This window comes from Pinus tabuliformis, chromosome 4_2, assembly GCF_031772625.1.
Source record: "Pinus tabuliformis cultivar Carrire ecotype Pingquan chromosome 4_2, CPIR1, whole genome shotgun sequence".
Taxonomy (NCBI): Eukaryota; Viridiplantae; Streptophyta; class Pinopsida; order Pinales; family Pinaceae; genus Pinus; species Pinus tabuliformis.
The window spans coordinates 70,059,534-70,072,216 of NC_142304.1; the positions used below are offsets into that span (position 1 = coordinate 70,059,534).

Below are 12,683 nucleotides of genomic sequence, written 5' to 3' on the forward strand. Positions count from 1 at the left end.
ATCTATTTCATCATGGGATTATCCCATCAAGGAGAGGCAGTTCAACTCTTTGGATCTCGCTAGGGAGGTGAGAGTACCAAGAGTCTAGTCCATAGATACTGTCCTGGTGTCGAGATAACCAACGGAGGTAAGGTGAAGATTGCAACAATCACCAATAACCTTGTTTTGAGAACAATTTTGTTCACCATGGCATGTGTATTCGACATGAAAGCTTTGCATGAGGCTTCCAATTCTTAGTTTCAGTATGCTATTGCATGTTTTACCCCCACCATATTCAATTGGTGTGGAGGCTTTTTGGCAAATATGAAACGCCAACTGACCAAGGGTAAGAACGGACACCTGAAGCAATTCAGGTTTGGTTCTATATTGGTTACCTTCTTGTTGAAGAGGATACCACTCTTTTTGGTATTAGTGGGCAGAAGTATCACATCCTTCCCCCTGAGATCTGAGGCTCGTGAGATGGAGCTAGCTCATGCCTCGAGGAGGCATGGGTCAACATATGCATTATCCACCATAGTTCTGTGCATGGCTTGAACACTAGCTACTTATGGTAGACGATTATGCTTATGCCGACACAAATTTAAGAGGGGATCCAGATCTACCTTTGCCACTAGGCGAACAATGGATCGACGCAGGTAAAAACTTATTTTTTGAGTTTTTTCAAGTTTTTATGATTTTTATAAAAGTGTGAACTAAGACTCAACTTATTATAAATGTGCAGATGTGGGACTAGAGATACCACCAGACATGTCGCCAATAGCATGACGAGCTGCCAATCCGATAGTGGGTGCAGACTACGAAGAAGGGGATGACCCCTTAGCAGAGATGGAGCACAATCTAGAGACAATCAATCGAGGGGTTCTAGATTATGCCATTATCAACAATGTTCCACTGTGTTGGTAGAGACACACTATGGGAGTCTCTGTGAGACTGCGTTGGCTACTAGGCCGAGTGATCAGGGTGGTCTCGTGCTATCATGAGCACCGTGCAGTTTGATAGTTTATCTAGTCTTTTACACATTTTGTAGGCTTTGAAAGCCAAGTGTCTCAGATCAATCTATTTTTTTACATTTTGATTTAAACACTCTGACAGATGCAATATATATATATATATATATATATATATATATATATATATATATATATATATATATATATGCTCAAGAAAAGTTAGAAAAGATAGATCAACGCCTTAGAATTCAGCCTCTTCGAGGGGGAAACCTCCTTTACATTACATAAATGAACAATTATTCGATGATACAAATGAAAAGACCTCCTTTCTATATATAGGAGTCTAAGGGGTCATAACATAATCAGAGCCGACATAACAATAATAATGTAAGGGCACAATAATAACAATAGTGGGCTTCTATGGGGCACAATAGTAACAATATGGGCACTACATGGGTACATCAATATAATAAGTGGGTTATACTAATAAAAATAAGGGGTTACACTAGTAGTATAGGGGCCTAACATGCCCCTCTCCTTAAAAAAGCGTTGTCCTAAACGCTTGAGTAGTTCTTGATGCTTCTGTATAAAATTCTTTTCCTGCCATGTGGAATATTCAGCGGGTAAGTTCTTCCACTTGATGAGATACTCTGAAATTGATCGATTTCGTAGCTGTCGGGTTCTTGTTTCTGTGACTGCTCCAGGTTCCAATATGATTTTTCCTTCCTCTTTAATTTCTGGCAATATTGTTTGAATTGTGATCTTTTACAACTTTTGAATAAGTGGCCATACTTCTTCTTCCTTCTTCCATTCATCCCTTGCTTCGTTTATCCAATCTGGTTGGATAATATAAATAGCACAAAACAATGCTTCCACATCCTCATCCTTGAAGAGTCTTCCCATTCGGTAAAGTCACCATTTTTTAAGTGCCTGTTGTTTTGTTTGATTTTGCACCGAAGTGGCGTTATCCTTTAAAAGTTGGAGAACTTTTTGTTGATGCTCGATGTGATCTTTCACTGCTTGGACTTTTTCCTTCTTGATATGTCCTTCTATCTCTGGAGTTTGAGGAGTGGTAATTTCTTCCAATCCTTTACAAGATATGGTCGGATTTATTTCTTGATGCTCGATGTGATCTTTCACTTCTTGAACATTTTTCTTCTTTATATGTCCTTCTATCTTGATAGTTTGAGGAGTGGTAATTTCGAACAATGAATTACAAGAAATGGTTGGGTTCATTTCTTCTTTATCGATGTGATCCTTCACTTCTTGCACCTTTTTCTTCTTGATATGTCCTTCTATCTTGATAGTTTGAGGAGTGGTAATTCTTGCCAATGCTTTACAAGATATGGTCTGATTCATTTCTTCTTTCTCTGTGGTGGGGTCCTGGCGTATATCTTCTTCTTTTGTTGTTTATTGATCCTTTTCTTCCTCCTCTTCATATTCTATGTAAAATAATTTCTTTTCAGCACACTTATGACCTTTAGTGCATTTGCTATCACAATTGTAACAAATCCCTTTTTCTCTTCTTTGTTCCAATTGTTGTGGTGTAACCCTTGTAGGTTGTGGAAGGCTAGGAGAAACAACACTTCCATCTTTATAGTTGTGAGGGGTACACTTCTTGGTTTCCATAATTTTGCTTTCCAATATATCACAAAGCCCTTTTACTCTTTCCAATTGTTGTGGTGTTACTCTAAAGAAGGTGTTTCTCTTTGTATCCTCAAATGTGCTATCATTTCCTCCGTGAAAATTGACCACGTAACAAGTTGTTTACGAGAACAAAGCCCTTTGTACCATAAAAATTGATCTGGTTCTAAATATGAAGATGCAATACATACCTTTTGTAACAGTTTTACACCATGTATATCAAAATATTGCTCCATCTGAAGTATCCAATTTACCGGATCCTTGCCATCAAACTTCCTCATCTTGCTTTTTCTTGATTTTAGGAGCTCTACCTTGAGACGACTATAACTCTATACTTGCGGATCTTTAAGTTCTGATATTGTGACCTGTAGTAGCCCTCTGTGTCCTCTTTCCAATGCCACAAGTCTGGCCCAAATTGGATTCTCCAAGGAAGAGTTATGCGAAATCTCCCACAGTGACTTGATTATAGACTAGTTCAGTAGAGCGAACTTGTACAACGTGCCACGAGTCACTGTTTCAACCTTTGGATCTGAAAAATGCATACAAGAAACTACAGTCCGTCCTCTTTCTGTAGCTTCTTACGAAATTTCAATCCGATCCCCAGAGAGAAAGTTATGACAATTTTCCCCAGGTCACCTGTTTTGAATGTAATTCAGGAGTCTGCAAAAAGACCAACTTCCTCAGATCATATCTCCACAAATATGGCGCAAAAAGCTCTGAAATTCGGACCCAAGATTCAACACGATTTCTTCTCAAATGGGTTTTTTTGCGACTTCTGAAACGTCACAGAAAAAAAGTTATAGCGAAAATTCCACGATGACCTGTTTGGTGCAGCGAAACCCTAGAATCTAAAGCTCTGATACCAAATGTTATGAAACCAGCTCAAGAAAAGTTAGAAAAGATAGATCAACGCCTTAGAATTCAGCCTCTTCGAGGGGGAAACCTCCTTTACATTACATAAATGAACAATTATTCGATGATACAAATGAAAAGACCTCCTTTCTATATATAGGAGTTTAAGGAGTCATAACATAATCAGAGCCGACATAACAATAATAATGTAAGGGCACAATAATAACAATAGTGGGCTTCTATGGGGCACAATAGTAACAATATGGGCACTACATGGGTACATCAATATAATAAGTGGGTTATACTAATAAAAATAAGGGGTTACACTAGTAGTATAGGGGCCTAACATATATATATATATATATATATATATATATATGTATATATATATATATATATTTATATATATATGTATATCTATATATGTATATCTATATATGTATATATATATATGTATATATATATATATATGTATATATATCGCATCTGTTGGAGTGTTTACATATGTTTTATTTCTACTTATGTGTTCATAACATGATTCAGTTTTACAAATGACGCAAATGTCTATCAAGAACAAAATTTGCTAATGCATTAGTTAATGTATTTAAATTACGTGGAATATGTTGATATGTAATGTAATCAAAATTTCTTTCGAACAATATAACGCGTAGATACATACACAATATTTGTGGATTTCTTACTGAATAATGATTGTTTAGTTGTAACACAACAAACTGCGAATCCAATTTAACAACTAAATCCCTAATGCCAAGAGAAATTTCTTCTGACAAGAGTTCAATAACTGCATTATATTCAACAATATTATTGGTTGTTCGACCAAGGAAGATAACTTGTGAGTTAATCAACTCACCATTAGGGTCATAGAGTACCCATGCTGTGGAAGGGAGGCTCTGTGTGCTACAACAAGCACCATGAGCAAAACCAATGTAATGACCTGTATCTGCAAACCAAGTGGAACACAAGGTAAACAAAAAAACATATGTCCACAAAGAAAACAAACACAACAAAATATCACAATGCACACTAATGAATTAACACACTAATGTACCAAAGTTATCATATGAATCTCATGCATAATACTTTTTTATATACATCCCATTACGGGGTTGTGACAATGTGTTTCCCTCATAATCACAGAGCTCATAGGCACCTTTTTGTAAGACACGCTTGACAATGTAGGCCCATGCCACATAGGGTCGAACTTTCCTGCCCCCAACTTATTATTGGCTTGATCATAAAGAAGGACCAAGTTGCCTTCAATGAAAGTGCAAGAAGAAATGATTTGGTCAAAATGAGCTTTGACCCTTTTATTTTAAGCTTCAATGACCATCGCAGTGATGCAACGAGTCTCGTCCAGTCTCTCAAGATACAATAGTTGTTCCTCTTCAGGCAATGTATTTGGAAGAAGTTCGATAACTAGCTTAAGTGAAGGGATTTCGCATTCGATTGGAAGAGTTTCCTCTTAGCAGAAGTTTGGTAAGCCCAAAGAGATGAGAATAGCATTAAATGCCAATCTTTTCAGTGCTTCCCAACAATACGCTGAAGCATAGTAATCAAAACCTTATTGACTGCTTCAACTTTGCCATTGGCCTATGGATAATATGGAAGTGAGCTATCATGTCGAAGGCCCAACTGAGCAGTTATCTCTTCCATTGTGTGCTAACAAAAATGTGATCCATGGTTAGTCACGATAGCTTGAGGGACACCAAAATGTGCTATAACGTGGTTAAAAAGGAACTGCGCAACAGTAATATCGTCAACATTGTATGTAGGCATCGCCTTGGCCCATTTTATAAAATAGTTGATGGAGACAATGATATAACCATGCCCCCCAGCTGAGTGAGGGTTACATGTCATGAAATCAATGCCCCACTTGGAAAATGGGCCAATGGTAATTACTGGGTGTACAGGTGCGGGTGGGGCGCGCTGCTTGCAGTTGAAAATCTGGCATTCATGGCATTTTTGGAAAGCTAGAATGTAATATTTAAATATAGAAGGCTAGAAATAACTGGTGTGAAGGATCTTCTAAGCAGTGACATATCCAGACATATGACCACCATAGGAACCGTAGTGGCAATCATTTAAGACCTGCTCAACGTCTTCAAGGGTGAGACATTTGCAAAGGATAGAGTCCACACCGGCCCGATACAATGTATTTCCGATGATCCGATAGGGTTGGGATTGATGCCAGATGCGATGTCGGTTGGATCAGGACAACGTAGATTAACAATTATGGGTTTGGAGATAAACAATATTGTCTCCATACTAGGGGTCAAGAGTGTTGATTAGAAACAAAGTTTCATCAGGTATCTGCTTAGGGAAATCAATTGGGGTGCTTGCAGACAGAAGAGTACATATTAAGTCAACAAAGACAAGTGATTTCTCTGATTTGGCAATAGTAAATGCCAAATCAAACTCCTGTAGGATGATGATCCATTTGGAGTATTTTTCCCCTAACAACTGACGAGTCAGTATATATGTCATGGGGTTGCAATCAGAAATCATGGTGGTTTTCCATAAAAGGATATAGTGTCGAAACCTTTGGATGGCATGAATCGCCACCAAACACTACAAGAAAAAAGGTCATTGGTGAGGGTCATGCCTCTGACGGACCTTTAAGGTCTGTCACTAATGTCGCATATGGTGACAGTTTTTAAAAAGGTGTTGTTGTAAGTGTATATAGTGATGGTCCTTTAAGGTTTGTCACCAAAGACATTTTCAATGACACTTTTGGTGAGGGCCATTAAAGGCCCATCATTAATTCTCTCTTTGGTGGCACTTTTGGTGAGGGTCCTTAAAGGCCCATCACTAATTCTCTCTTTGGTGACACTTCTAGTGATGATCTTTTATTGACCGTCACCAATGATATTTTTGGCTACTTTTGGTGATGGTCAATAAATGTTCGTCATCATTGATCATTCCACTGAGTTTTTGATGGCGCTTCATGCCTATGAGGGACCTTTTAAGGTCTGTCATCAATGTCTCATATGGTGACGATATTTAAAAAATCATTGTTGTAAGTGTATATAGTGATGATCCTTTAAGGCTTGTCACCAAAACCATTTTCAATGACACTTTTGGTGAGGGTCGTTAAAGGCCCGTCACTAATTCTCTCTCTGGTGACACTTTTGGTGAGGGTCGTTAAAGGCCCATCACTAATTCTCTCTTTGGTGGCACTTCTAGTGACAATGTTTTATTGACCCTCGCCAATTCTCTTTTTGGTTACTTTTGGTGATGGTCAAAAAATGTTCGTCATCATTGATCATTCCAATGAGTTTTTTATGACATTATGTACCTGCTACTATATTTTTTGTCAAAAGATAACGATTTAAGACCATTTTTGTGGAGTATTTTTCATTATGTGTCCAATGTCATAGTGGTTACAATAGTCAGTCAATTTTTTAAGAAGTAATTAGTGTGTATCATTTCCCTCAAGTCATAAGAATATAGTTTTCTATGAGTCAACACATGAATCATCTCTATTATATTTATTATCTAGCAAATTTCCTTTAAATAAAGTTCCACTAGTGTGTCTAGGAACTATATTATTTAATACATAATAAATCTCCGTCAATTCTTTTAATGATAGAGACGTAGCACTCCTCAACACTCATGGCACAACTTAACATGCTTTGGAACAATAGACTAACATCATAGAAAATTTTAGGGGCGAATGTTCGCCCTTTGGCGAAATTAAGGGGTTTTAAATTTTTAGTGGGCGAATATTTTTTATCATAGTACATTTTTACAAATCACCTCAAATAGCCCACCTTATTTTAAGGGAGAGGGTAAAAAAGGTAAATTTAGCCCTTGAAATTAGGAGTTATAACATTCCATTTGCCCATTTTCAAGAATATGTTTTATTTAAGTGAATCCATTCGCCCATTTTCAAGAATAGGTTTTATTTAAGTGAATCCTATGGGCCAAAGGCTCAAATACCATATTTATAAAAGAGGTATGGTAAATTAATAAAAATATAAATAAATGAGAGGTATGGTAAATAAATAAAACATTTTTTATATTTACTCCATAAGTCACCTTATATACATGCAAGGTTGTAAACAAATAAAAATATAAGTAAAGTGGAGGTATGGTAAATAAATAAAACGTCATTTTATACTTACTCAAAAGGTATGGTAAATAAATAAAAATATAAATAAACTAGACGCATGGTAAATAAGTAAAACCTCTTTTTATATTTAGTCCATAACCCTCGTTCTATTTATGAAGGCTCAAGAAAGAGGTTTTATTTAAGTGAATCCTATGGGCCAAATACCATATTTGTAAAAGAGGTATGGTAAATTAATAAAAATATAAATAAACGAGAGGTATGGTAAACAAATAAAACATTTTTTTATATTTACTCCATAAGTCACCTTGTATTTACGCACACTCAAAAAATGCGTTATATTGAGGTGAAACCTATGGGCAAAATACTATGGGACGAATACCATGGACTAGATTGTTATTAATACCATGCAAAAAAACATTATTAACCCTAATATTAGTATTAATAAAAATAAAAATGGCACATGGTATTGACCCATGGTATTCACCAAAATGGCACATGGTATTGACCCATGGTATTCACCTGGAATGTAGCCTATTTAAATGGTGGAATTAAACCATCATAGATCCATCTTTACTCTGGATATACTAACCCCCGAGAGGTATCAAATATCATGATATGAAAACTAGCATAGAGTGATCCAATCAAGAGTAAAAATGGATGTTGTAATTTAATGTATGTTAAACATTTTAGCTTGGTTAAAATAAAAAATAAAATAAAAATCAACTATTAATTTTATTAATTTTTATAAATTACTAATAGTAATTTTTAAGCTCCAGGTTTATGATAAACCATGGTATTGATCCATGGTAATACCATGGTATTCATGTGAGCATAGACTATTTAAAGGGGAAATTCTGTCATCTTAGATCCATCTTAATTCTGGGTCTACCAAGTGCTCAGAGGGATAAATAGATTTCATCCCCCTAAGAGTGGTAGATGTGGAGTTAAGATGGATATAGGTTGGTTTTTATGATAATGAAGATATTAAATAGACTTAGGAAATTATATTGTAAAAACATCTTAAGGTGAATGGTTAAAGCATAGACATTGGACAAGTATATTTGTATACTTTTGTTTTAAACTGAAACAAATCCAGGGCTAAAAGGAATGGATTGATTGCACTAGTCATCCTTCTAGAACTTTCCAACATATGCTGGAGTAAACAGATTGTAATTTGGGTAATTTTTCTAATTGCAAACAGGAACATACTTGTGTATTGGCAGGGTGGTTACGAGGTCCCTAGAAGTGATGAATTTGAATTTTTCTTGGTTTTATATATAGTATTAGGTATTTTGTCATGCTTTGTGTGAATGGCATGGGTGAATTTTATCCTACACCCACTAGGTTATCGATATGTAATTTCGGTAATTTTGATTTCAAAAGATATTTTAAAGAAATGCAATGATTTCATTTGTGTATTCAATAAACACAAGATTTTATAATTGAGTAAAATATTCGCCATGCCTGGTGAGAGATTCGCCAAAAAATTATATATACATATCATATTATTGATAAAATCGCCTTCCATTTTTCCTATATACCATGGAGATTTGCCCATTTATTATACATGTAAATTTAGGGGGGGTTCTTAAAATTTTCCCTGACTAACATTCCTTGGCACCTCACATGTCTTGGAACATCTTTGTACCTTGAACATCTTTGCACCTAGAACATCTTGCCATGAGTAGGTTGCCCAAGAACATGTTGGCCTGCCCTAGTATAGAATAGCACTCCCCTATCATATGTTGGCATGCCCTGTAGTCCCTAGCATGCCTTGGAACACCTTGGCATAATATTGCATTGATAAGCATTAGCACTTGGCACAAATTGGCAGTTGGCATGTATTGGAACATAATATTAGTGTGCCTAACATGCCCCTTTTGAAAAAGATAAAGTATTGACTTATTAACCCTCTTATGTGTTCATTTCCTTGCATTTTAGCTTGGTTATTACTTCTTTTTGCTTGAAACTCCTTGACGCATATTGGCATACTCTGGAACCTTGCACATCCTAGCATGTCTTAGCACCTGGCATGCCTTGGCACTATTTATCACATGTTAGCACACCCCTCGAACTACCTAGAACATGCTAGAACTTCTTGACAGTCCCTGATATTCCCTGGCATTCCTTACCTGTGCTTAGCATACCTTGTCACTCCCTCCTTGGCATGACAGCTAGCACTCATTGACACTCCCCGGCACACCCTCATATTCATTCACTTCCATGCATTTTGACCTAGTGCTCCCTTGTTTTGTCTTAGTACTCCCTAACACTCATCAACATGCATTGGCACTCTCTAGCACACCTTAGCACTCTTCGATATGCTCTGCCACTTCATAGCATTCATCACACTCCTTGACGCACATTGGCACTTGGCACTTGGCACCTATTGGCACCCAGTGTTGGTGTGCCTAGCATGCCCCTCCTGGAAAAGGTAAATTGATGACTTATTAACCTTATTATGTGGACATTTCCTTGTAGTTTAACTTGTTCCTCCCTTTTTTTGCCTTGATAGTCCTTGACATGCATTGTCACACCCTTGTACATCTTGACATTCGTTAGAACCTGGCACATATTAGCTTGTTTGACAGGTCTTCAGACTATCTGGCACATGTTAGAATGCCCTAGCATTCCCTAACACACCTCGGTAGTCATGACCTCACAACTAGAATTACATTTTTCCAATACTTGGGAACCTTACATTCACTAGAACACCTTGGAACTCCCTAGTTGTTATGCCCTCTGTTATCCTCCACAATGTCCTAGGCTGATGAGGAGATCAACAGAGGTAACCACATACCAATATACTAGTTTGCTAGCTAGCCCTACCAAAATAGAGAGGGCCCTCTCTATGAAATCATAGCCAAGATATGAATGGAATGTAGAGGATTGCTAGATAGCTAGGCTCAGGTGGGTTTTGGAAAATTTAGGGTTTTGTTGCTGGATAAGGGAGAAAAACCAGGTAGCTAGGTTAGAGGATCAAAGGGTTACAACGACAAAGATATAAAGGAGAAATGTAGCATTACTTTTTTGATGTATATTAGGGTTTTTCGGCGTAATGTAGTGTTTATCAGAAGCAAAAGGTCTTAATGAGCATGAAACATGAATTCATTAAACAAGAAAGAAAGTAACACATGATAATGATTTTTCCATCAAAACAAAGCTTTATGCAAATAATTTTGTTTATAAATTGTAAGGAAAACCATTGAAGAATTGATGAATGGAAAGAGAATATGAATATCTTTCATATAAAGCTGTAACAGAGAAAAAATAACATCACAAACTTACTGCACATGAATTCCTAGATAATAGTTGCAAACTATGACTGCGTCCTTTGATTTCTAGAAAATGTCCAAGTACAAGCTACAATAAATCTCTCCTCTGAAATCCAAACCATTCTATCACTGAGAAAATGATACATAAATACCAAAACGACATCTCCCACTCTCAGGTGTCAAATCCATGACTCTAGGAACTGTTCCATGAGGTGTTCTAACCAAACCCTAATGTCTAAGGAAGTTAAAAAACTTCTACAATTAACTTTGATTCCAACCTCTCTCATAAATGAGGTCAAATTTATACCAAAACAACTTAAAAGGACTAAAAACCCATTATTTACATTTACTTTTACCCCTCACATTCACCTACTTCACCCTTTTGACTTTTACCAAAGTCAAACTAGGAATTACAAAAAATTACACAGTGAAAATTTTACAAACATCTCAGAAATTTACAAGTGTGCAATGAGTTGTTGGAGGCCATTTTTGAGTGCCCTTTTGAAGTCCAAATCTAGATATGAAGCCTTTTCTGGAAATCTGGGAGAGTGTAGATGTCTTTAGAGTATTTGTGAACTGAAAATGACCCATTTTTGGCTGATATAAGGCCATTATTCCAAGGTGTCTCCAGGTGTGCAATGAAATCATGAAAAAAGAGGGGCAGAAAGGTGATTTTTGGCCTCTTTTTTGCAAATTTCTAAAAAAATAAGCCCAGAACAGGAAATTGGGAAAATGGGTTTTGAGAGGGGGTCATAATATTTCCAAAAATTCTGAGTTTCCATCATGTGGAGCCTTTAGGAAGAAGCGCAGTGTGAGCTCGCTGCGCTCCTAGACAAAAAATTGCTAAAAAATTGCAAGTCTGCACCAGTCTGCACCAAAACACAAAATTTTATCCAAATCCTCCCAAAATATTTATAGAGATGCCTGATGAGGTGTTTTATGCAATCATGTATGCATCAACAAGGAAATCTAACTTACCCTTCTCCTCTTGTCTGATTAAGGTTTCCTTGAGTTTTTCCTTCAACTGCTTGATTTTGACCTTGGCAACCTGATTCCTTGTGTAATAATGGATGGCCAGTTTATTTTGCAACTTTTTATCCTTGTTGGCCTTGTCAAGGATCTTCTCAAGGTGGAAATTTACTTTTCAAGCCAATCCTCTCTTCAAAGGTCAATTATTCCATTGGTGGATTTTGTTCTCTTTCCCTTTGAAGTGCCTTCCTAAGACCCATTTTCCTTGGTCTCTTCCTTGCCACATGTCCTTCATGTTGTTCAGTGTCCTCATGGTCCACCATTGCCTTTCCTTTCATCTCTTGTTTCTTGGCTTTGAATTTATCTTTCTTCATGACTAGTTGTTTTGCCTTAAGTTGACTGTTTTCTTGCTCAAGGAATGAAATGATGAATTTGGCCCTTTCCAAATTTTCCTTGAGCTCCATGATTTGAGAATCCTTTTCTTTGATGAATTGTTGCAGGGTTTTATTCTCATCATGTGCCTCCAAGTCAACTACGTCAAAGTCATGCTCAATGGGCTCCTCATCATGCAAAGAATCCTCATGATGTGATGGTGATCCTTGTTTTTTTGATGTAGCAGGCTTGGCCCCTTCCTCAATTTGAGGAGAAAACAAAAGGCTTCTGCCTCCCTTATATGTCTTGGTCGCCTCAGGCCTACGTGCCTTGGAAACCTCATCATGTTTCCTTGATGAACCCACCTCTATGGGTTGTACTGAAATGGTCTAGTGTTGGCTTGGTGAAGTGGTTATATGTGTTTTCAAGGCTGCCTCAATGAAGGTGTCCCATTTCATGTCCTTCTCTTTCATTTGGGATAATGCACTTTTCCTTTCAATTTCACCCTTTCATACATTTTGGTTAGGC

The 12,683-nt window shown here is 36.9% G+C and overlaps 1 pseudogene; it reads left to right on the forward strand.

Annotated features, from left to right (window-relative positions):
- The first annotated feature begins 547 nt into the window (after nt 1–547).
- The window catches only part of LOC149168276 (conserved oligomeric Golgi complex subunit 5-like), a 69,573-nt pseudogene continuing 57,437 nt past the window's right edge, over nt 548–12,683 (forward strand).